Here is a 26,330-nt window from a genome sequence, read left to right as displayed (position 1 = left end):
AGATGGTTACGATGTTAATAATTTGAAATGGAATATATGGTAGAGACACAAGAGAGGCCATTCCACTTGAAAAGAACATGTAAACATCTAAAGTAAAAGTTTTCAGCCCTAACCATACCTTGTTAATAGTTATTTTTGCATTTTCCTATTGCCACCATATAATACAAGCAAATACCCCACTTCCTAAATGACCACAAGAGTCTGGAAAACAGAAGGGTGAACTGATAGTATCACTGAACACAACTGTTAATTGGTGACAATGAAGAGCTGGCAATGGAAGTGAAAACCATAGAATGTGAAACTCAAACTCCTACATGTGAGGGAGGTCCCACGTGTCCCCTAGCCAGGAGGGGTGGTAGGTGAATTCAGAGTAAGTTGAGGTTTTCTTTCTCCATCAATGATTCATCTTTAAAAAAAGGGAAGTTACTGACAAAAGTGAAATTGAGCTTTCAAGTGCCTCTGGCCATTTCCGAGGGATGCCTTCTGTTGGCTCCTCGCTGGGCAGGTGTTTCTTCTTCTTGGTGTGATTTCACCTTAAAGCAGGGGTTTCTGAAGCAGGGTATTCTTGGGCAGCAGCAAAGCCTTTAAGGAGAACCATGCAGAGTCATTCTGGACATGGGCTGGGAGAGGAGGCTTGATCATTAATCAGTGAACAATATTTGTTGAGCACTTACTCTATGGGTCTAGAACCGTGCTAAGCACATTTAATAGGAGGTAGAGTTCTCAAAAGCATAAAGACAGCTTTGATTAGAATTTTTCTTCTCCTATACTGAGCTATCTCAGAGACAAAGGTAATTGTATTCTTCAGTTCCAACCAGGACCCGACAATCCTGGGTGCCACACACCATGAAGAGCTCTGCCTTGTCTCTCTGTGGGCATGAAGGCTGGCCTCGCACCGTGCTGCTGGGGAAAGGCGGGCTCTAGGAGTGACATGTTTATTCATCGAGCTTCCCTGGGAAGAAATAATGAATGGAAATGAGGGAGGGGTCATGATATAAAAGCAGAGCATGACTGTCTTCAGTTTGGACGTTCAGGATAGCGCTGCAGGAAGTTGTGCCGAAAGCCATCACTGAGTCCAGGCAGAGTTAGGAGGAGGGTGGTGTGGTTTTTTTTGTTTTGTTTTGTTTTTGTCTTTTCTGTCCACACTCAGTTTCTCATTCCCGAGTAACTGTGTTTTAACAAGAGGATTTTTCTGTCCTCCAAACATGAGTTTACAATCAGATGCAAAATATTTCCACCCGGACATGAACCAACTGTGAAGTACCCTGCTTTGCATTGCAAACGACTCCAATGGGCCTGGGGAATCCAGAAACCCAGAAACCCTGAAACCCTGCCCATATATTTATAGGCCTGGCTTCTCCCATCTTTAAAGAGCTTCATGGATTCTGAACCATTGACTCTTTCAGACCCTCTCCCAGAGGGAGAGCTGACTTGTCTCTAGTCTTAGAGAGAGCTGAGGGGTGCCAGGCCTCGGTCAAGTCAGTGGTCCCCGGATGCCTCAGCACCTCCCCCGCCTCCGCTGTGACTGGCAGCAGCCGAGCTTGCTGGCACTGTGCAGTAGGAAGAGAGGAAGGAGTCTCTGCGACAGAGAAGGACGGGGGACAGGTGGTCAGATGGAATGAGAAGGCCCCCAGCCAGCTCTTTGCGAGAAGGTAATGCATCTGATGTACTCTAATGGTACCTCTGACTGAGGGGCCATATGGAGCCCTGGATACTGCATAATTTCATCGTACTTCTCAGTTGAGACCACCTTTTCCTGCCGAAATCATAGCGTCATTTAGGTCAAGCAGTTGCCACTGGTATTCCCTACTGCTCTCAGAAGGGGAAAAGTTAAAAATATAAGGAGTACCCTGGCAACTGATCCTAGTACATCTTTTATAATTAGAGTCTGGCCAAATTTGAGCATTATAGAGACTTCTGGGAATGTATCATTTCAAATAGCTGTGTTTTCGAGATAGTCAAGGTTAACCCTTTAAGCCACGGCACAGAAACTAGCTGTAGATGCCCCAGGAGAACTCTCACCAGCTCATATCTCTCCCTGTGACTGTACCCCACTGATTCACACAGCTAAGTCATATGCCTGGGCCCCAAAGGAATTTGGGTTTGTAACCCTTGCTTAGGCAGTGGCACTTTTAAGTGGCTTTTTGATGGAAATATTTCTAAAAGAGATTGTGCTAACCTGCTTTTGGAAGCAATGTGCCGAGAACAAAATTTTCTCTTCTGCCCTCATCATAGGCTTTAGCTGCTTCTCTGGTCATAGCTACAATTTCAGAATTAGATACTGCGGACAAGGAGCTGACTGGGACTGACCCACACAGGCCTGGGGACCTGCTCTGAATAGGTTCCTGAGGCCAGGCGGCCCTTTGGTTGATTGTCTGATGCTTGCAAAGGCCGGGCGAAGCTAGGGCAGCAGGCTGGACTCCCGGCTAGGGTGGGGTGGCGGCTGCCTCGGACTAATTAATGAATGAATCAAGGCCGAAGCTTTCTCCACCTGCAGGACACCCTGTCTTCTGTGTTGCTCCCACGTCCCTGGCCTTGGCTGCTCACTCCAAGAACGTTGGGGAACGGCTTCCTGGTGGACACTGGGGACCAGGGCTGTGCAGAGTCCCATCAACGGAGCGTCTCTTCCTCCAATCTGTGCTTTCCTGAACCTTTGGGGCCCTGGTGGCTTGTGGCCTCTGACCCCTATGGTGGGGTTTTCCAGTGAATGGTTGAAGTGATTTGGGCCCATTCTGTGGGTGTGAGCGTTCAGCCCTAAAGCTTTATATGCATACACAGTGGGTGGGCGTCACAAGCACAGCTTTGTGTCCCCACCTTGGTACAGAAATCCTCTGTCCCCTGCTTTGAAAAGAGAGCCAGAGAGAGCAAAGCAATACTCTGATCTTATTTCTTGTATTTTCCTCTGTAAGTGCTTTTGTTAAAATCGTGTCTTTTACTAGAAAAAACAATGCCATTTCTCTTTAAACTCCTCTCAGCTGCTGTTTTAAATGTGAATTTGTGTCCTCATTTTAGTTTTGAGCAGCAATCTCTTGCTGGTAATTCTGAATCTCTCGCTGACAGTGTGGTCGATGCACTGCTAGGCATTCATCCGATTTGGAATCAGAAGATTAAGGATGGAATCCTCTTAGTTAATTAAGAGGACCAATTAATTAATTCATTGCTGTTAGCCCCCTCTTCCTCAGTACATTGCATCAGGGGCCGTTTCTTGTTTTTCTTTTTTTTTTTGGCCCCTGCGAAGCTTGCGGGATCTTAGTTCCCCGACCAGGGATCGAACTCGGGGCCCCGGCAGTGAAAGCGCAGAGTCGTAACCACTGGACTGCCAGGGAATTCCCTGTTTCTCATTTTTCTTTTACCCCAATTACCCACACAGTCCCTAGCCCCAAGTGGTAGGTTAATAAATGTGAGATAAATGCTGCCTTCTAACTACTCTGCTTACAGATGGTCTTTTTTTCTCCCCCGGAGATTTATCCCAGGCTGTTCCTTATGTTTGGAACCGCTGTAGCCCTGATGACTCTCCTGAAAACTGATTTCTATAAAATCTGCCTTTTCCACTGGGGGACAGTGAAGGAAGAAGACAACGGTGAAGAGACAAAGGGAAAAAATGTAGGAAGAAAATAGGAAGATGCACTTTCCTTTATACAAAAGTCTCTCGTCAATAACAGTCTAAGCTAGTGTCCTTTAAAAAATCGCCCCTGTTTATAGCCATTCATAAGCAATCACCGTAATCTAGAGTTTAACTGGAGCCCCAGTAAGGTGTGAGGGGCAAGACTAAAAACCATCTGGACAGAAAGTCAACTGCCTCATTTTTAAGTGAGCACAGCTCCAAGCAAAGGCAGATATTTGACAATTAATAGCGGGTTGATGAACTGCCTCCCGCTCTGCCCGAATGTGACCTGGATACTTAGAAGTGGAGATGGAAACCATCCGGGGGACTTATAAATTCTGGTCTTTGACCTACGGGTCTATAATGCATCAGCCAAACTTTTACATGGTGATGCATGTGTTTGTATAACACAGAGTGAGGTCACGTGGGACCATCCCTTCCAGCTACTTAAAATGTCAAAGGCCACGTTCTGCACTATGATGAACAGTTATCAGAATTCCTGAGCCAGCCTGTCAATAGATTCTAGCCTCCTTCTGTTTTTTAAAGCACATACAGTTGTTTACTGGCTGCATGCTATTGTTTTTCCAACCTCTTTGCTTTTTCATCTCTGGGTTTGGTCAGTTATTGCGATAGCTTTTTGGTGTCTCTGAGAAAAGCCATTTAAATTTTTTCAAGATTTCCAACCACAGGTAGTGATTAGAATATATTGTCAAATCTCTTTGTTGTTGTTGTTTTTTTTTTTCTTTTTGTCACGTAGCTCACCTGCCAACTTGTTCTTGTTAATTCAGCTCTTCTGGCTCCTGCCTGTTTCTGCACTTAGTTGTGGGAAGATGAGGTGCCTGAGACGGAATAGGAGATAGCAGCGGTAGCTGAAGCGAGATGAAAATGAACGATATTTTCAAATCCTAAGCAGGGCGGCAGAGGCTAATAATTACATTAAAAAGGCCCTCTGTAGGTAGGTGCAAATAGGCTAGTCTAAACAAGTGCGGCTGTTTTAATATGGGCTGTTGGAGAGATGTCATTACCTGACGAGACTGCCACCTTTCACCTCCAGCCATTGTGATCCGTTAGGTCTCACTAACGGGGAGAGCGAGGAACTTGTTTGCAGGGGATTTGTTGTCTCCCGCTCAGAGGCAGCTGAGAGACTTGCCAAATGACAGGAAGACGCTTACATTCGCAAGGTGTGATTGCCTAAGTGCTTGTCTGTGTCTAATTAGTTTGCCTTTGCTGGTTGGTAGCTCCACAGCCAGGGGGCAGATTGACTCCGCAGGCTGTAAGCAAAGGGCTGATTGGTGGTGTTGTCATTTGCTTATTCAACCCTCCCTCGAACCAGGAAATGTGCTCTAAAGCAGAGCCTTTTCTGCTGCTTTTTAAAAAGGCGTTTAAGGTGGATGGACCTAGAGTCTGTCATACAGAGTGAAGTCAGTCAGAAAGAGAAAAACAAATACTGTATGCTAACACATATATACGGAATCTAGAAAAAAAAAGGTTCTGAAGGACCTAGGGGCAGGACAGGAATAAAGACGCCGACGTAGAGAATGGACTTGAGGACACGGGGAGGGGGAAGGGTAAGCTTGGACGAAGTGAGAGTGGCATGGACTTATATACACTACCAAATGTAAAATAGATAGCTAGCGGGAAGCAGCCGCATAGCACAGGGAGATCAGCTCGGTGCTTTGTGACCACCTAGAGGGGTGGGATAGGGAGGGTGGGAGGGAGAGGCAAGAGGGAGGGGATACGGGGATATATGTATATGTATAGCTGACTCACTTTGTTATAAAGCAGAAACTAACACACCATTGTAAAGAAATTATACTCCAATAAAGATGTTTTTAAAAAAGGTGTTTAGAAAAACCCAAAAACAAAAGAAAGAAAAGAAAAAAAAAAAAAAGGAATAAAACAGCTCCCACTATGGCTGTAACCCAGTCTCCTTTACCCTGTACCTGAAACACGTATGTCGCCGATCACAGATGCTCTTTGTTCAAGAGAATATGCAGAGCGATTTGCTCGGATATGATGGACCCGATGCTCGAATCCTTTGGACGGAGGAGGAGGAGACTAGTTTGAGACCAGTGATGCTTTTTCTCTCTTTGATTTTATAAACAACAGTGGAAAGGAAAGCAGTGTCCCAGGCCCCTGCCATTGCTGCCCATGCCCTGTGGAAAGATGCGATGAGAAGTTAATTCAAAGGGGGGATTTGGCTTACACCTTCGTGGTTGCCTGTCCGAGGCGTGTGGGTAACTCTGTCATAGCAACTATGTTGACAGGCATTCCCCGGCCCTGGATTTTTGGGGTTTGGGGGTGCCTTTTGAGGCCAGGCCCCAGAGAAGCCATGCCCCTTCCTTAGCCTTCCTGAGCTTGTCTTCAAAGCTGCCTCCAAAGCCGCCAGTGCTCAGGGGGCCGTTTACCTCAGGTAGGTTTTTCCAAGCAAAGGTTTCCCAAGGACACTTTATAACATCGGTACATCCCCTCAGATCTTTGTTTAGCTAGCAAAAAAGAATTGTCGTACGGATTGTTATTTTGTTTGTATGGGTCTGTTTCTTCCAATATGTTGTCAGCGCCTTATTAGAAGATTCTTCTCATTAACCTACCACAGCAACCAGCACTCTGTAGGCCCTGAATAAACACGCGCTGAGTGAATGGGCAGGCTTAGAGGAGCCAACTACAATATTCACTTATACTTTATGCTTAAGCTCAATTTCTTCAAATATTGCTTGTCACCCGTTAAAGGACGTGGTCTGGATCCTGTCCACAAGTTCAGATTACAATAATGCTAACTTTTATTCAGTGTCTGCTACATCCCAGGCACTGCTTTACATACACCATCTAATTTAATCCTCACAACCGCCCTCTTGGATTGGTGCTATCATTATTTCCATGATGAGTAAACTGGGTCTCCATAACTCTGACTACCCTGCTTAATGTCATGCAGCTGCTGTGTGGTGGACCGAAGACTTGAACCTAGCTCTGCCTGACTTGGAAGCCTGTGCTCCTAACAAGAGAGAATGCTGCCTGGGGGCCCTGTGTGCGCTGAGAGCCAAGCGGCAGTCATGACAACCCAACTGGGAAGCAGGTTAAGATCAAAACTTGGAGAGGGGCTTCCCTGGTGGCGCAGTGGTTGAGAATCTGCCTGCTAATGCAGGGGACACGGGTTCGAGCCCTGGTCTGGGAGGATCCCACATGCCGCGGGGCAACTGGGCCCGTGAGCCACAACTACTGAGTCTGCGCGTCTGGAGCCTATGCTCTGCAACAAGAGAGGCCACGATAGTGAGAGGCCCGCGTACCGCGATGAAGAGTGGCCCCCGCTTGCCGCAACTAGAGGAAGCCCTCACACAGAAACGAAGACCCAACACAGCCAAAAAATAAATAAACAAATAAATAATAATTAAAAAAAAAAACAAAAACTTGGAGAGAATGAATCATGTGCAAGGCAAAGGGATGCACTAAGACTGTTATAGTCAACAAGCGCCAAGTCAGTGAATGAAGCTCATGGTTTAAAGCAAGTGAGGACAGTTTTGTGAGATATATTCATATCTGTGGGCTCTGAACAGGACATCACTTTTCCGTGGAGTCTGAGGTATCTCATCGAATCAAGAGAGACTTCTCAAAGATATCACATTATTATCACTACTACCATATTTATTTACTTCTACGCATAGGTTATACTTCTTAGTGGACATAATTGGGATAAGAAAAACCAGCAGACAAAAATCCTCAAGTCATAAACAGAGACAATAAGCTCCAAAAGGATGGGCAGAAATGCAGGGTGATGGACAGAAGCAGTAGGCAGTGTCCGTCTGAGGAATAAAATGATACTATTGAAAGGGTAGGAGCAGAGGTGGAGGTAAATGAGCTGTACTGCAAATGGCAGGAAGAAGAAATGTCAGGGCACTGAGGGGAAATAATATTCCTCTGGTAATGATGAGAGCTAGAGAATTAGGTTAGTGTGTCCCCCAGGCCTCTCCAAATCAGTGATTAAACAATGTTAATAATTGTGGAGTCAAAATGGTTTCAAAGTTCCTCTTCTGTTAATATTGCCACCAAGAAGGGCCCAGGTCTATTCTCTTCACCTCTGAGAGCCGTGCCCTTGCTGCACTTAGGAATCCACGTTTTACAGCAAGTTCAGTTTGCACAAGATGAAAGAAATTAGTCAATGAAATGAGAAGATAAATAACAAGTAGGCATACTAAACCTTGCCAAATCTGCATCTCCACCTGGCATATATGACTCTTTATGGTACATTCAAGCAGAAAAAAGGGAAAATGCGAGAAAGTAGGAGGTTTGCTTGTAGCTCCTTCATGGGTAGGCTTCTCTGCTGAGCTTCTGCTGGCTCCTAGATGCACCTTCGTTAGTGCAAACAGCAGGCTATGCCCGGAACAGCCTGGCAGGGGCTGAGGGGAGGAGAAGCCGTTCTACTTCTGCTACCACTGTCACCTACAGCACTGAGCAACCATGTCATAGCCTTAGCTCACATGATAGTCTTAGAATTTCAGAAGTAGGTTCTCAGACGGTGTCTAGTTCCTTCCCTGGATGCAAGGGCAAGCTTGGGAGATTTCTCGGCAAGGACAGTGTCATGTATTCCGTGTGCTTTTTTTCAAATTTAATTGTTAAAAAAATTCATTTTATAGCATTTATAGTATTGGTCCATGACAGATAGGAAATGAAAAAGCAAAAACCAAAGAACAAAAATTTATCCTTCACCACACAAATGTGGTTTGAGAAGCACGAGTCTTGGCAGGATTGGAGAAAAGAAAAAGTTCTCAAATCTTTTCTTGCGTAGGACTACATATATATGTATTTTTTTCCCCTGTACAATTGGAATCTGTTTTTTCGCCCTCCTGGCTGCTTTCCTTTGTTTACACACACGCACACACACACACACACACATGCACGCGCACACACACACAATCAACGCTCATGATCACCAGGCTTATTAGTCTTAAGATTTGACTTTTACTTTCTCTAACAATACACCAAATGAATCTACGGCTATATTAACCTTCCTTTGTTTTTCTGTAACGCATTTCTTAGGAATGAATCAAAGTATTTTTTAAAAATTGTGTTACAAATTGTGATAGTTTTTATCTGGGAAGGAGCTTGTTTGGCATGCATGTGAAAGTGGCAGGATGCTACAATAAACCAAGCTGCCCTGGTACTTCCAAATGGATCAATGAACCATAAATAAATTTCTGCAATAAGCTGAGAGAAGAAGCCCAGCCCAGTCTCCTGCCAGCCACCATAACCTGCAACTGTAGTTTCCAAGTTGAACAATATTCATTTACTAACAAACACTTATTAAGCAGCAAATCTAAGATGAGGAGTGAGTTCAAGCCCACTATTTCCACAGGCACTTCTAGACTTTATGGGTGATTTTCTGGAGGTCTCTGTCTTCTTGGGAAGACACAGCAAGTGCCCCCCTCTCATCTCAAGCTAGCACTGGCAGAATCCACAGCTGATTCCAGAGCTGATGAAGGGGTCAGGAGCTTTATTGGGGGAGTAAAGAATAATGCCTGTGGGCTGCCTGTGATCCATGAATGAATGGGCCATGAATGGCTTTGGCAGGATCCAAGAGTTTCTCATGAGTTACAGTTGACAGTCGGCCAAGAGTTAACTTTGGAAGGTTTGGGGAGCACAAGCTTTGGGTAGAAGTGGGTTAAAGAGTTTAAGAAGGGACAGTGTATCTTTTTCTGTTCCTTTATGGAGGGTTTATTATGGGTCAGATCCTGATTGAACTGCTTTACATGCATGATCACATGTAATCCTCACCAGTCAATAATCCTATGAAGTAGGCACTGCCATTATACCTAGTTTACAAAGGAAGAAATGGAGACTCGAGAGGCAACATGGCTCGTCTAAGGTCAAAGAGTGATGGAGCAGGAAACAAGCCCAGGCTGTCTGAAACCCAGAGCTTCTCAGTCTTCAGCACATATAAGAATCACCTGGAGTACCTACTAAACACAGTTTCCCACACTACATCCTCAGAGATGCTGACCATCAGTACACGATGCGGGGAGCCAATATTCAGCATTTCTAATAAGCTCCTTAGTGATGCTGCTGCTGGTCCTTGGACCAGGCCTGTGGTTATCACCAGGCCCACACTCTTAACCAATAGCTGTGAGGCTTTCTCTCACCTCCTGTCTTCACCTCCCCTTGATCTGATCTCTCCTCCAGCAGAGAAGGAGACAACTCTGCCTAACTCTTTGAGTTTCCAAATGCAAGTCTCATTCTGGCTGGTTCTGTAGTGAATCCAGCAGGTTAAGATTTCACCTCCCTTTGTCTTTGTGTTTGTGAGAGAGAGGGAGGCAGGGGTGATGTCGTATTCATTGCTTTGTGCTCCAAAATGCAGAGCCGAGCAGCTGAGAGCAGCCAGGGCTCCTGTGGGAACTGTGGCCCTGCTCTCCCGCCTGTCCACTGAATAGGGGTTACTAAACTACTAACAAGCAGTATGGACGTTGGAAATTAACCTTAATACTTCGTGAACAACTCCTGTGTGTAACTTAAGCACCACTTTCAGTTCCTCATCCTTTGAGAATGGGTGGGTCCCTTGAGTGTACATGTTAAGGTTGGGTTTCCATTCACTTTTTCTCCTGAAATAACCAGACTGAATTGACATCTTGAAGTTTGTCACCTGGTTTTTCCTTACCCAGAGGTCTGCAGAAGCTTTGGAAAACTCTGCCTTTCCCAAAGGAATGGATTCTGCAGTCTTGGCTGCAGGAGATGATCCGGCATTGACTCAGCGTAGCCTGCCTCTTAGCACTTCTGAGTTTGCAATCCCTCTCCTGCTAGGCTGGGATGGTAATGCTGACCTCCCTTCCTGGAGGTGCTGTAGGGATGGTAAAAAAGTGATTGCAGAACACCTGGAAAACACCAAGTGCTGCCCAAGAGTGAGACAATGACCCTACATCACGCCACCACGGCTGCCCCCTGCAGTGGCTTCTGTGAGTTAAAAGGAGGTGCAATAAATCACGTCCATGGCACACACAGTAAGGCGTTCATTCTCCGCCAGCCCTTCTTTTTTCTAGTGTGTCTGGGCGAAGGGTTTCCACAGATAGGGAAGGATAGTGTTTCCTTTTGAAAAAACAACACACAGAAGAATAATTTCTATTGAATGTATAAAGAACCCAATTAAAGTTTAAGGATGCTTCTTGTCCGGTCTATAGATTTCATTACAATAAGTGTGTCTAAGAGAAAATGCCCATCTGGTTCCTGTTGTGTAAAAAACAGAGTGGGGAGACAAGTGCAGAAACTCAAAGACTGCGGACAGTGACGGGCTGCCACCCCACCCCTTCCCTCCAGTTTGCTGTTTGGTTAATTTCCTTGATATAACGTTCACTTAAAAACATTTATTGAGCATCTATTATGTGCCTAGCACTGGGCTAGGCCCTGGGAATTCAGCGATGAATACAGCACAGTCCCTGCTCTTGAAGTACTCAAGGTTAAATGGGGAAGACAGACGTGAAGAAAGAGAAAATAGGAACCAGTATGCTGAAAGCTACTCCCAAGAGCTGCTGCTGTGGGGAGCCTCCGTGCTGGCTGGGGAGCTTGGGGCTGAGTATGTAGATTCTGAGGTTAAAGTTTTCCTGCCTGGATCCTGAATCACAAAATAGATTTTATGTATGCTGGACCTGTGATAAATTCCTAATATGACCCTGGCACTCAGAGATGAAAAATTTCCTAACTAACTTCGTGCTCTGTGGCTTTTAAGTAACTGGCAGAACTGCTGGACACATGCTCTGAGCACTGGGGAGGGACGCCAACATGGTCCTGGGTATTTAAAATATATTTATTGTTGGCAAGGCTTATTTTAAGTGGGGTCCCACTGAGGGTTTAGAAAGCCTGGAGAGTGGAAAAGAAGGTTGGGAAAATAAGAAGGGAAAGGGATTGAGTGGGTATTGCAAATAAAATGCCTGAAGAGTCAAAGATGGGGTATGGAATTTGGGGACTCAGGCAACCGTGACTGTCATTTACTGCTTGAGGTCAACCATTGTGAAAATAGCTCCACATTATGGAAAGTGGTCCTCTCCTTAGGGTGGTAGGAAAAGACGCTACCCACCCCCCATTCTCCCTCACCTCCCACACATGGTACAGGATAGCAGGTCACGTTATGTCATTACTCTTCTGATAAATACCAGTGTTTTTCAAGTATGATACTAGGATCCCCACCCCACCCCCAAGTAACGGAATCACCAGATGCTTGATACAAATACAGATTCATAGGCCCACCAGCTGCAAAACCACAGGTTAAGAGTTTTGGGTCCAGGGACCTTGGAATCTGTATTTTGATGAATGCAAGGTGATTCTTACACATATTAAAATTTAAGAACTAGAGATGCAAGTTCTCCTTTTGGGATATCCTGTGTGGTTCCATGCCATGATTTGGATCTCACCCTGCTCTGTGAGTTAGATGAGACAATGTGTAAGGAAGCATTTTTTAGATGGTAAAGTGCAATACAAATATTAGGTATAACTACCATTAGCTATTTTATAGAAGTTTGTAATTGAATCATGAGATGTTAGCTAGCCAAGGTAAAAGATCCTTATACATACCAAAACATCATGAGGTCTATAGTAATATAATTGTTGTAATTTGAGTATCTTTATAGATGATTTCAGTGGACTTGCTGGAAATTCTTTCCATAACAATCTTTGTTCTTTCTGCCCTATATAGCTCGTAAAAGGTAATCCTGTGATTTTTGCTGATAATATCCATTTGTTTTCTAATTTCCTGTGGGTGGGATTGCGTTGTGGGAAGAGCTCAGACTTTGGAGAAAGACCAATCTGGGTTTGTCCTGCCTCTGCAAATTACCAACTATGGGAATTCGACATGGAATTTTCCTCTCTGTCCCTTAGTTTCTCATCTGTAAGATGGGAACTGAAATGCCTATTTTATAAGACCGTTGGGTGAATTAAGAGTTCAGCAGATGAAGTCTGGCACATAGACCTCAAGAAATAGTTATTCTTACTAGTCTTTTGAATTATATCTTTTCCCTAAATTTGATAACATAGTGGCAGTTTACTCTTTTATAATCTCGTCCCAGTCCTGCCATGCAAAGCCCCCTAATCTCAGCTTCACTAATTTGCCATGTGTAATAACTGTGATGAAACAAATTGTAATTACACTGGAAGGTCACTTAGAACATTAGCACCGCTGCTGTTGCTTATTCCTGTGATGTCTTACTTGCGTGCTAATCTCTGACACCTCTTTAGGTGACCAAGTCAAATGCTTAGGACTACATTTACTAGTTTTGCAGTGGCTAACATAAGCAGGAAACAGGGGAGTAGGTGACTGTTTAACCTAAAGGAAGTTATTTCTCCTCCAATTTTCCCCACTCCTTTAATTTTGTGATTGATTTTCAGTCCAGTGGGAAAATGTAAATAGTAGCCGTGTATCACATACATATAAGCATGTCCTTGGCTAAGAGCAGGCAGCTTATATTATTCATTCTTTATGGTGGGAGTTTATAAAATTTCATGAGTTTATGGGAATTGTTATAAAATCTAGAGAATTAACAGAAAAACCAAAGGAGATTGCTACTGAGTACTGGTAAAATACCAGTTAAAGTGTACTTCTGGTTAAAATGAGTAATAAAGTTGTCAAATCTAAAGTTAGTTGACTGAAATTTATTCTTAGTTTTACAATAGATCTTAATCAAAAGTATGGCTATGAGGGCTTTCATGACAAAATATGTATATATTTAAGTTTCATTGGTTGCAGAATTATATCAGATCTAACTGATGTAAATGTAAATTTATTCAGTGGAAAAAAAACCCCACTACCATAGTGCATTCATTTGCATGTGCAATGCTAGTTCAATCTTTCTCGGTTTTTTTTTTTTCCTTCTTTAACTCTGTCCTTCCAAATGCTGTCATTCACGATAAAAATTGATAGCAGCAAAAACATTCTAATTGAGATTTTAAGCTACATAAAAGATATAATTTTAGGCTCTGATTTGATTTCCTTACAAAAATGTCAATTTCCATGCTATATACCTGATAGGAGCAAACTTATTATAGTGACACTTAAATCCTTTTCCTTTGACTAATGAAAGGATGGGTTTTTTCCATGTTATCAGATCTCCAATTTCATCCTAATTGCAATAGCTGCTTTGAGGTTTGCCACTTGTCTCTTTTTCTCCTATCCATCTGATTGCACATCCATTTTCAGGAAAATGCAAATAATGATTCTGAAAAAGATTTGAACCACTAAATTTTTAAAAGAACAATGAACCAAAAGCTGGTGGCCCAAACTGCCCCATGGCTGTGATTTCACAGGGCGGTACTAAGGCTAAGACTAGGTGTCCCTGGACTCCACGAGTGGAGTGAGCTCTATGTGTCTGCATGTGCTGCTTTACTTTCCAGATCATGGGCATTTCAGTGGAATTTGGGGGTTGCTGCCCATTTTTTAGAGCATGGGGTGGCATGGCAGGGGCTGCAGGTTTGAGCTGGGACTGGGAATGCTGGTAATGTCTTGGTGGTGATAAGTCCTACATTTCAAAGGGGAAGAGCAGCCCCTGTGTCTGCCTGTGTGCTTCTTAATCTACCCTTGCTACGAAGCAAGCTTTTGGGGGGTCTGTAGGATAGGGTATTGTTGCAGGTCACAGTGGTCCTGGGTCAGATAAAGCACTACATTCAAACATGTATTCTACCATATTCTTTGCAAGACCTGAGTTTCAGGTGGCTGCCTAGCCCCTGGCTGGGAATCTTCTGGTCATTCCCTGCTTGATAGAGACATTCTCCTGGAGTTAAAATGAAAGATCCACCCTTTGGACACAAAGTCCATGAAATCTTGGGTCAGATACAACTGGTTCAATTCATTCTCTCCATTGATAGGACATCCTGAAAGACCACCATATTAGTAGTCAAAGCCTTAAGGACATTTACAAAAGAAGGAAGTAAACCTGCAATTAATGTATGTCCTCAGTATGGTGTAACATGTTACAGTAAAAACATCTCTTCCCCAAAAGAGTTTTTCTAGAGCAGACTTCAGGAGTTAACCTCCCTGATTTAGGCACACTTTGAATATTATACTCCTACAGTTATTTCTTTATGGCTGACTCTAGCTTTTGTTGTTTCTTGTTCAACGTATCTCAAGAGATTGGCTCAGTGAAAGATAGTACACACAGCCTCAAAGCCTGGGTTAACGCCTCTAGTTTTCTACCCTCATATCACCTATGCTTACCTCTAAGATCATATTTTTCGCACCATCTGAAAATTTCCTTTTGCTTCTTACTCTTCTCTGGTGGACTGTATGCTCTTCACAGTGAAGGTGTCGCTCATTCTCCCTGGAGTATTTCTGGCCTTAAGCCATGCCTGGAATAAGAAGTGTGCCAACACGATGAATGAGTGAATGATTGAAGAAATGAGGCACTGTAATAATTACTAGAAGTTTTAACTCTTAGGCATTCGGGATGTTGATATGCTTTTTTCTGGGGCACATTCAAGAAGTTATATATATAAGGTATGGAGGTTTAGTGGCTTTTATTGGAATCAAGAAAAGCCCCTGATACAACTCTCAAAATCACCCTCCACACGAGGGGCTTCCATGGTAAGTGGGATTGAACTCCTCAATAAAAGTTGCTATTATACCCTCCTACTCACCCATAAATCATACAGAGCAGACTCTAGGTCCGAATAGCCAACCAGGGATCTGGAGCAGGTAGCTGGGAGGAAGAGTGGGCCTGAGAGCAGCCTTGCCTTGGGTACCATATCCATGGGGAAGGAAAGCAGGGGATAGGCCACCGGGGTGGGAGCACAGGGAGGATGCTGGCCCTGCTGTGGAGGAAAGAGGTTGACCTTGGCCTGGCCTGAGAAGTGTGTCAGTGTAGGAGGGAGTGCCGCATCCCTACGCATGTGAATCCCATTACTCTGTCATGACCTTGCCCACTAGTGAAATGTGCCCCAGTGAATGTCAGATCGCAACTATGCTGGGAGGGAGGAGCTAAGAAGAGGTTGATAGAAAAGCTGGAGGAAGATAACTTCCTTCCTTTATAGACTGAGGCAGGAAAGTGGAAGACACAGAGAAGGCGTTCCCCCCCTTTCATAGATAAAAGTCAGCATGACCGATCTCTGTGGCCTTCAGAGCTGACTCCAGCTGATTGGAAAGGTGAGCACAGTGAAGACCATATTTCCCTATTTCAAAGACAGCTTAAATTATAAGGCCATTTAATAATAGCTTCTAAGAAAACAAAGAAACACGTCCATGGAAAATGTTCACATGTACGTGCCTACTGACTGATCAGTTATGCTTCCCTTTTCCTAGCAGACCTGGCTAATTTGGCAAAGTAAGTGAAATTTGGTGACACCCCAGGGAGATGAATGTGCTGGGGAATTTCCACAGAGTCAAGCCTGGTCCTACTTTATGCAGCAGCGAAACTGACAAGGTGCTCAGGCGTCAGAAAAGGAGCACATTACAGCACTTGTCCTTCAGTGTATCCTCTCCCTTATTTACATATTTCCCATAAAAGGTGCATCTTCAGAGTTCAGCTCCTAAAAGCGTACATGCTAATTTTTCTACAGATCTATTATGTATGAATGAGAAGAGTCTATTCTCTTCTCGGTGTGTGGAGGATTTGTGCATGTAACCCCCCATTAGTGTTAATGGCAGATCTATGCATAATTTCCGTAACTTCCAGAATCCAGGGCACCTAACTAAGCCACGTGCAATTACTTACACACACAATGACAAGGAGCCTAAACTGGGGCTGAGGAAACTGGATTCAGAGGCTGGATTTCAAGTTCTCACACTCTGGCGGTCTGTGTTCAAAAAAGAAGGATACAAAAGATGTGTATAGAAGAGATTTGCTTATTTTAAAACACCTATAATACATTCCATGGCTTCAGTTTGTTAAGATAGCTCTCTGCCCTACAAGACTAAACCGGTGGAAGTCAGGGACTGCATAGTTCTGTAGGGTGCCTGGCTCAGAGAAGGTGCGTGTTTTTTTGTTTGTTTGTTTTGTTTCATTTTAAATGAATGAACAAAATAGGTGTTTTGTTAATAGGTTTGATGATTCTGTGGGTTTTGTTTCTGGCATTCTCTATTTTGCGGTTGGAGGCCATTAGCTACTACTAGGTAACATGTTTCCTAGATGTCAGGAACCTTACTGCAGTGTTACAGTGAATCCTCTAACAACCTTATTAATTCAATTTAGAGATGAGGGAACTAAAGTTTGGAGAGCATAAATTACTTGTCTGCAGTTTCACAGTCAGTGAGATTTAGAACTAGAGCTTGAACTTGGGTCTTTAAACTACAAAGTTCATGTTCTTTCTAACAACAGCTGCCTACTTCTCTGTTACATGAACCCATCCCTTCTTTTTTGACATACTTTCCCTCCCCCTAAAACAGTTAGCAATCCTACCCACTCCCACTCATTTATACCCACACGTATGCTGATCTAAGTATAAGAACCTACATTTATGATCAGGTAAAGATACCCCACTCTTTGTCACATCTTATTTTAATAGGAAAACAAATTCCAGCAAGGGGATAGTACCAGCTTACAAAAAGGTACAGAACAGGTCACACAGAGCCTCGGTGGCATCAAATCCCACAGACTTGGATGCCCCCCAACTCATTCCTTAGTTTTCTAAACTACATAACAAACGTGAATTCTGTTGGAAGAACAAGAAAAAGTCATTGTGAATAGAGTGAAAAAAAAAAAATGAAAAAAATGATTTAAGAGCCATGGTTTCTTGTTCTTGGACATAAGTTACAGCTATCATTGGCACACTAAAAGTATACTTCCCTCCATTCACTGAATGACCTTTTAATTCCACAGACATGGGTATATCAAATTCTTCTGTGGCATAATTGTCACCTTAATTTTTTGCTTGGCCAAAATTGGTGTTTACCTTACGATTTCAAGAGCAAAGGGCTTTTTGAGGCAATTTGAGTAACTGTGCATAAACTTTGCCTAATAGTTTGCCATTTTCATACTTCACATGCTAAAATTCTTGAATATATTAATTGAAATACAATTCTATAATAAATTATTAATAATTAGTATAATTAATAGATATGAACGTTTGGTTTGTCCTCATTGACAAATTACAACCCACTACACTTGGTACTCTCTGCACATGTGGCACAGAATTATAACACTAATGGTCCATCGAAGAAGTCCTGCCACTGTATGATAATTCACAGTGGTTGTGTTTCCAGGAGTTCAAATCCCCCAAGCTTTTCCTACTCTGCTAATGGATTCTGTTCTACATAGTGCAGAAGCTCAAACCTTTAGCCAAAACTCAGATGAGGTACTTGAAAACACCTGATAAATTATGAAATATTCAAAGGATAGGGATAATCTGTCATCATGAAATAATTAGAACACATCAGAAAGGAAAGGTGGAACTTACTGCTTTTTATTTTAGTACGAATTGCCTCTGATTTTTTTCAGGGCATACTGGGTTTCATAGTTGTTATCGGATCCAAAGCTATGTGATTCCAAATACCCTGTCAAGTTCAAGTCCAGTGTTTTGGTTTTATATGTGTTCATTGTTGTGAGGATTATAGCTTTTTCTTTAACATTTTTTGTGGCTTTTTGAGCCCAATCTTGAGTCTCTAAAATTATGATTTAAAAATGATTTAATTTCAGAAATTCATGGCCTTGGGTAAATTTGATAACTAATTTATAAACTAGTTACATAAAAATACACAAAACCTAGTGATAATGAAGAACTGTTAAGCTCGTAGAACTATCCATGATAAGTGAGGGATTTCCTGGTAGTTAGCAAAGCACATTTGTTTGTATCTTACTTTACTAGGAGGATGTATTTTGGATGCGGAAATACAAAATAATATTTAGAGACTGAGGAATAAGAAGGGAATATTTCATTTATAGATATGGAAGGTAAAGGGAGTATGAGAATAAGTTTCTTTGGAAACAAGTACTTTTTTTCTCCAGAGACTTTCTTTTGATGCTCAGTTGTGCTATATACACAGAATCTTACATAATACCAGAGACTTTAAAAAATACAAAAACTTTACATTTTCTACTATCTACCCCCACTTCCCGTCTGTTTCTTTAATTTCTGTCTGTGTGAGATTGTTCTGGGTAGCCTAGGAGGGGAACGGAGGCACTGGAAGATAAACAGTGCCTGTGATAGCTGTCCTGAGATAGTTTTAGAGATTTGCCTGTCAGCTGCAGGAAAGCACCTGAGCTGTGACCCATCAAAGCCAGTCCCTCTGGCAGGAGATTTGCTGACAATCTTGCCTTCATGGTTCCATGATTGAATGATTAATGAATAGATACATGTCATGCAAAGCAATTCAAAGCTGCGAGATAATCACTTAGGTAAAATTAGGATTTTATTTGACAGTATAGGAAGAATTAGAGTGAGAGAGAGAACAAAAGAGAGAGTGCCATTCTTTTCTCTGGAGAACCAGTCGGTCAGTTTACTAATTTACATCAAGAATGGTGTTAATTATCTTGCTATGGAAGAGAAGCTACTACTTACTGTTGGTGTATTCATCGTAATGTGTGAAAAGAATCCGGACTGTTGTAGGAAGAAAAAGGAAAGCGTATATACTGGAATGTGGCTCTCTGTCAACCAAAGCTTCTCAAGCAGTAAAGGATGCTTCTTAGAATGTCTGACACTATCAGCCAATATGCATACCTATGTGTGTGGAGATAAATGTTTGCTTAGGGGTGACTGGCTCAGTCAGTGGACGTTTGGACATATATATCGTGAAGGGCAAGGAAAGAGTCTGTGAATCACTAGAAATAAGGAAGAATGGAGACAACCATGTTGAGGCTTTTTGTTTGTCTGAGTCTCTGATCTAGTGAGCGGAAAAATAGCCCCTTCTCCTCAAATACCTTGCTATCTTTGTGCTTCCACACCGACATGTTTGGAAGCTTCTTAATGCATCATGGTATTAGTTGGGCTACAGTCTTTTGCTACAATTTACTGTGTGCCGAATCATGATTGGTTGGGAAAGAAGTCGACATGATGTCATATGTAGTGAGAAGGGGAGGTATCAGTCTAAATACAGTCAAGGAAAGTAAAGACTGCCTCTTGTTTAGTGATGAAAAATTTTCCATATCCTTAATGATTTTCTGTTTACTTCTGTCAATTACTGACAAAGGCGTGTCAAATTCTCCAACTGTAATTATGGATTTGTCTATTTCTCCTCTCAGTTCTCTCACTTTTGCTTCATGTATTTTGAAGCTCTGTTATTAAGTGCCTACACTTTCGGATTGTTTTGTCTTCTTGATGACATCTTCTTTATTCCTTCATCTGTTAATGAACACTTAGATTCCATATCTTGGCTATTGTAAATAAGGCTGCAATGAATATAGGGGTGCATGTATCTTTTTGAATTAGTGTTTTCATGTTCTTCGATAAATACTCAGAAGTGGAATAACTGGGTCATATGGTAGTTCTATTCTTAATTTTTGAGGAATCTCCATACTGTTTTCCATAGTGGCTGCACCAATTTACATTTCCACTTAAAGTGTGGGAAAGTTCCCTTTTCTTCACATCTCCAACATTTGTTATTCCTTGTCTTTTCGGTAAAAGTGATTCTAACAGTTGTGAGGTGACATCTCATTGTGGTTTTGATTTGCATTTCCCTGATAATCAGTGATGTCAAAAATCTTTTCATGTGCCTGTTGGCCATCTGTACATATTCTTTGGAGAAATGGCTATTCAGATCCTCTGCCCAATTTTTATTAGTTTGTTTGGTTTTTCTTGTTGTTGAGTTGTATGAGTTATTTATATATTTTGGATATTAACTCGTTATATTTATATATATATATATATATATATATATATATATATATATATGACTTGCAAATATCTTCTCCCATTCAGTAGGTTGTTTTTTCATTTTGATTATGGTGTCCTTCACTGTGCAGAAGCTTTTTAGTTTGATGTAGTCCCATTTGTTTAGTTTTGCTGTTGTTTCCCTTGCCTTAGGAAACATATCTAGAAAGATATTGCTAAAACTCATGTCAAAGAGCATACTACCTATGTTTCCTTCTAGTTTTGTGGCTTCAGGTCTTATATTCAAGTCTTCAATCTATTTGGAGTTAATTTTTGTGTATGGTGTAAGATAGTGGTCTAGTTCATTCTTTTGCATGTGGTTGTACACCATTTCTTGAAGAGACTGTCCTTTCCCTATTGTATGTTCTTGGCTCTTTTGTCATAAATTAATTGTCTATATATGTGTGGGTTTACTTTGGGGCTCTCAATTCTGTTCCATTGATCCATGTGTCTGTTTTTGTGCTGATACCATACTGTTTTGATTATCACAGGTTTGTAGTATAGTTTCAAATCAGGGAGTGTGATGCCTCCAGCTTTGTTCTGAAAGAACTTTTCTTATTGACAGCATATATTTGGGTCTTACTTTTTAACCCATCTGATAGTCTCTGCCTTTAATTGGAGTATTAGACCATTTCCATTTAATTATTGATATTGCCAGATTTAAGCTTAGCAACTTGCTATTCGTTTTTTAAATTACTTATCTTTTCTTTGTTCCCTTTTTCCTATTTTCCTGCCTTTTTTTGGGATTATGTGTTTCTTCAAAATTCCATTTTATCTCCATTATTGGCTTAGTAACTATTTATTTATTTATTTATTTTTAATGATTGTTCTTGGATTTACAACATACATTTTTAACTTATAATGTGCTTTAAACAGTATTGTGACATTTCACTTATATAGTAAGAAACTTATGACAGTGTAGTTCTATTTCTATTTCCTCATCCTTTGTGCAATGGTTAAACATCTTAAATTTTCAAATGTTATAAATCCCAAAATACATGACTATTATTCTTGCTTTAAACAGCTATTTTTCTTTTAAGGCTGTAAATGTGAGGAAAATGTCTTTTATATTTACCTACTGCTATGATCTGAATGTTTGTGTCCCTCCAAAATTCATTTCTTAACCCTGAAGGTGATGGTATTAGGAGGCAGGGCCTTTAGGATATGATTAAGTCATGTGGACTGGGCCCTTATGATAGGATTAATGCCCTTATAAAAGAGACTCCAGAGAGCTCCCTTGCTCATTCTGCCATGTGAAGACACAGTGAAAAACACCATCTATGAACCAGGAAGTAGGTTCTTGCCAGATACCAAATCTGCTGGTGCCTTGTTCTTGAACTTCTCAGACTCCAGAACTGTGAGAAATAAATGTTTGTCACTTATAAACCACCCAGTTTATGATATTTTGTTACAACAGCCCAAACAGACTAAGACACCTATATATTTACCCTTTCTAGTTCTTTTCTTTCCTTTGCATATGTCCAAATTCCCATTAAGTATCATTTATCTTCTGCCTGAAGAATTTACTTTAATGTTTCTTACAGTGCTGTCCTGCTGGCAATGAATTTTCCCAGATTTTGTTTGTCTAAAAAAGTTTTTATTTTGCCTTTCTTTTTAAAAGTAATTTCCACTGGGTATAGAATTCCATGTTGACAGTTTTTTTTTCATTCAGTATTTTAAAGACATCAATCCATTGTCTTCTGCCTTGAACAGTTGTAGACAAAAACTCTAATATGGTCTTATCTTTCTTCCTATGCTTGTGATGTACCAATATTTTTCATCTGAATATTTGTAGGATTTTTTTCTTTATCACTGGTTTTAGGCAATATGATTATGTTGTATGTTAGTATGTTCTTCTTTGTGGTTATTCATTTTGAAGGTGATTGAACTTCTTGGATTTGTGGGTTTATAGTTAATTTGGAAAAATTTTGGTACTTATAGGTTCAAATATTTTTTTGTCCACCCATACTCTCTGAGAGTCCAATGACAGGTCTGTAAGACCCCTGGTATTGTTCCACAAGTCACTGATGCTCTGTTCATTTTTAAAGTCTTTTTTTCTATCTGTGCTTCATTTGGATTGTTTCTATTGCAGTGTCTTCACATTCACTGATTTTTTTTTCTTTCACAGAGTCTAATCTGTCTGCTATTAATCTCACCCAGTGTATTTTCATTTGAGACATTTTAGTTTTTATTGCTAAAAGTTCCAATATGGTCTTTAAAAAAAATATCTTCTATATGTGTCTTCACCCTACCCATGTTTCCCTCTATATTCTTGAACCAATGGAGCATATTTATAATACATGTGTCAGTGTTCTTATCTGCTAAATTTATCATCTATCATTGCTGTGTCTAAATCTAGGAAATGATTTTTTTCCTTCTGATTGGACATAATATTTTCCTGCTTATTTGCATGTCTGGTGAATTTTGGTTAGATGCCAGGAATTGTGAAGTTTATGTTGTTGGGTGTTGACTTTGGTTTTATTTTTTAAATAGTGTTGGACGTGTTCTGGTACATGATTAAGTTACTTGGAATCAGTTGGATTCTTTTGGAGCTTGCTTTAAGCTTGTTAGGGCAAGTCTAGAGCAGCCTTTATTTTATGGGTAATTTAATATGGCTTCTAAAGTCATGTCCTTCTGATGATTCTGCCTGATGCCCTGTGTAATATGAGATTTGTCCACTGTGTTTGGCGGGAACATGAAACGAGCTTTAGGAATTGTTTGATCTTTCACTTTCCAGAAATTTTCCCTGGGCTTTGGGGAATTTACTGTCATGCCTGTGCAGATTAAACCTCAGCCAAAGACTTAGGGAGATCACTCTGCAGAGCTACAGAGTGTGCTCTCTTTCTCTCTGTCTGCACAGCTTATCCTTCTCTGACGTTCTACCCCACAGGTTATAGCTGTTTTACCTTCTGGAACTTCCATATCTGTCTCTTCACCTAAGTGAGACCTCTGGGCTCTGTTTGGGTACCTTTCCCTGTCCTGCAGCTTAGAAACTGCCTCAGGTAGTAAGCTGCAGAATTGTAGAGCTTACTTTGTTTATTTCCCTTTTCTTGAAGATCATAGTCCTATGATGCCTGTTTTCCAATGTCAAAAAACTTTGTTTCATATATTTTGTTCGTTTTTCTAGGTGTTTAATGCAGAAGTCTCTAGTACTCCATTTTGGTCCAAACGAATGCCTATTGTGAGGTTTAAATGAAATCATCTTACATACAGTTAATACTTAAAATAAGCAAATCTAGTACCAAAGGAGAGAAGTAGTCATTAGAGAAATCTTTTTACCACACCTTTCCAGCAATGGAAAGAGGCAGGAAATAGCAACGTCTTGTTTGTTTTTAATCACAGGAAGTAATTACATAGGCTATAGAGGAGAGGCTCTCTTCTAAGTAATTCCTCATTGCAGGGTTAGCCTTTGTATTTCCTCCCAAATTTCAAATTCCATGATACTTTTGAGTAATTTCTCATAGCTGAACAGTGCTAGTTAGAGGTGAAGTAGAGATCGATTCTTGTGAATCCCATGTTAGTGATGTGTCTATGACAAATCTCTAGAATTGCCTCTTCAATTTTAACTAAACTATCCATAAAAATGTCTATGGAAGAGATTGAAACCTAAAAGATTGAGTGAGAGAATATTTGTTAAGTGTAAAGCTTACAAAGATTTTGTTCTAAGTGCATTTACTTGGACTTTTTTTTTTTGTCTTTGAATGTATAAATATCCTAGTCATGATAAAATCAGTGATTTTACTCAAAGGGTAGAAAAAGACTAATTGGACTAAAGATTTTTCCCAAGCAGTGTTTTTGCTATACCCCGATGAGTCACTAGGAGTTAAAGTAACTGAGTTCCTGCAAAATAAACCAGACCCTAAAGGTGAATTTTCTTTTAAAAATTGTATGAAGTTGAGAGAAAAAATGTAAATAATAAAATAGGGATGGGATATGTTGCAAAATAATGGCTGGATTTATTGAATCCCAGATTGCTCAAGCTATTTGAGAAAATCTCCTAGGACCACATGGCTGGTCTCCAAAGTTGTCCACATAAGGACTGACCCAAAAGGAACTTCCAAAGGCCATTTGAGTTCCAGGAGCTTGTCCTTCAGCCTTTGTCTTTAATTTGCCTGAGGAACACTTTGGAAAACCATGATAGGAGAGATGGGAATTTCACAAGCCCCCATTCTGGATCTTAAAACTGCTCTTTTAGAGCCTCTTGACATTAAATTAGGAGACCAAGGCCCTACCAGATGACGTGATCTGACACAAATCACAAGCTAGTTATGGGGAGGTCTAGCACTATCCCTCCTTTAACACATGTTCACTAAGTACATGGTGTGTGCATTGCATTTAGTTTAGTGCTCTTTACACTAGCACAAGCCTTCCTTCATGAATTATAATAACATGGAAAGAGCTTATCAGGATTTATAATTTTTTAAACTCTATCTTTAAAGAAGACTCTCTGAACCTATCACTGAGACATGTCCAAGGAAATTCAGCAGCTGCAGTGATGGGAAAGAGTCCCAGCCAGAATCAGCAATGAGTGGCTGTATGGCAGAGTGTGATGTGTTTCTACTGAGAGAGAGATTTCAGTGCAAAAGTGGGACCAGAGTTCAGGGACCAAATACAATGGTCAAATGTGAATTAAGAACAATTAATGAGTCTGGACCCAAATTAATTGAGTTCTTACTCGATAAACAGGTCATACAGACACTTGAATTCAGCATTGCACTGGCAGGAAAATAGAGGGCGTTGACTCACTTATGTTATTATTCAAAAGAGAAGGGATGCTGGTGTTGTCAAGTACAGGCTCTTGTCAGATGCCTTTATCTGCTCAGATCTCCAGTTACTGTTCAAAGTTCAACTTTCACTAGATATGAGTCACGCAATTATGCCAGCTTCTCAGGTTCAATTGAGACAACATCAGAGAAAAAGGAACAATGTTCAGTAGAAAGAAGCAAAAGCTGTTAGCATTTCTGGAGTGGAGGAGAAGCAACAACGTGCCGGGGTGGGACACGGCAAGGGATGCTGCCTAGGAAAACTGCCTTCTGATATGTTGATATTGATGAAGCTTGGTGTCCTCTTTCAACTTAAATTTTTCAAAAATTTTAAGCAAGAGAGACAGCAGTTTAAGGTGCTCTATTAAGGTTCTCATTGTTGTTTCTAGAGAAAAAAGTCTAACCTTTGTGAATCAGAATCACGCTTTTCTGGCCATGAAACAGGGACTTCTTTTGTACATACGTTGCCTTTGGACAAATTAGGAAAAAGTGCCTTATACAAAAGGCATCTCCTTTGAGTGGACAAATTAGGAAAAGGTACTGCTTCCTCTAGGCTGCAGCCTAGCAACTGGGCTCAGGGCTTAGAGGCCACAGCATGCACTGGATTTCAGACCCCAATTGACCCTTTGGCTGGGTACCTTGTGCAGAGCATGGTTTTACCCAGAGGTCCTGCCTTGAAACCTTATGATTTTCTGAACTTCTTTCCTGGCGGTATAAGCTGTCATACCTCTTGCCAGACCTGGAATCTGTTGCAAAAGTGTGAATTACCACTAACCTAAGACTTCAGGGCATGGAGTTGGGCAGGGGGTGTGGAGGATATGGACAAAGGTGGAGCTGAGGACCAGAGGGTCTAAATTAATGCCGAGTCCAAAGGAACTGGGCCTAAAGGCAGAAACTGGATTTGACCAGAAGTGACAAGGTGGGAAAGGTAGGTTTTGGAGGGAAGGTGGCAGGTGAGCCTGGATGATTCCTGAAGGGGCAGGGCCTGTCCGCATGCTGAGCTGGATTGGACAGGCATCAGCAATGACTATCAGCAGAGCTCTGAGAGAGGAAGGCAGCTATAAGTACTTGCCAGCTCTGCACAACACTGCCTGGGTTCAAATCCTAACAGAGCTCAGGCTAAAAACCTCAAAATCATTCTTGACTTCTTTCTTTCTCTCATATCCCACACTAATCTGCCAGCAAATCCTGTTGGCTCTACT

This window comes from Eubalaena glacialis, chromosome 3, assembly GCF_028564815.1.
Source record: "Eubalaena glacialis isolate mEubGla1 chromosome 3, mEubGla1.1.hap2.+ XY, whole genome shotgun sequence".
NCBI lineage: Eukaryota > Metazoa > Chordata > Mammalia > Artiodactyla > Balaenidae > Eubalaena > Eubalaena glacialis.
The sequence above is the reverse complement of the archived record's forward strand: the minus strand, read 5'-3'. Positions refer to the sequence as shown.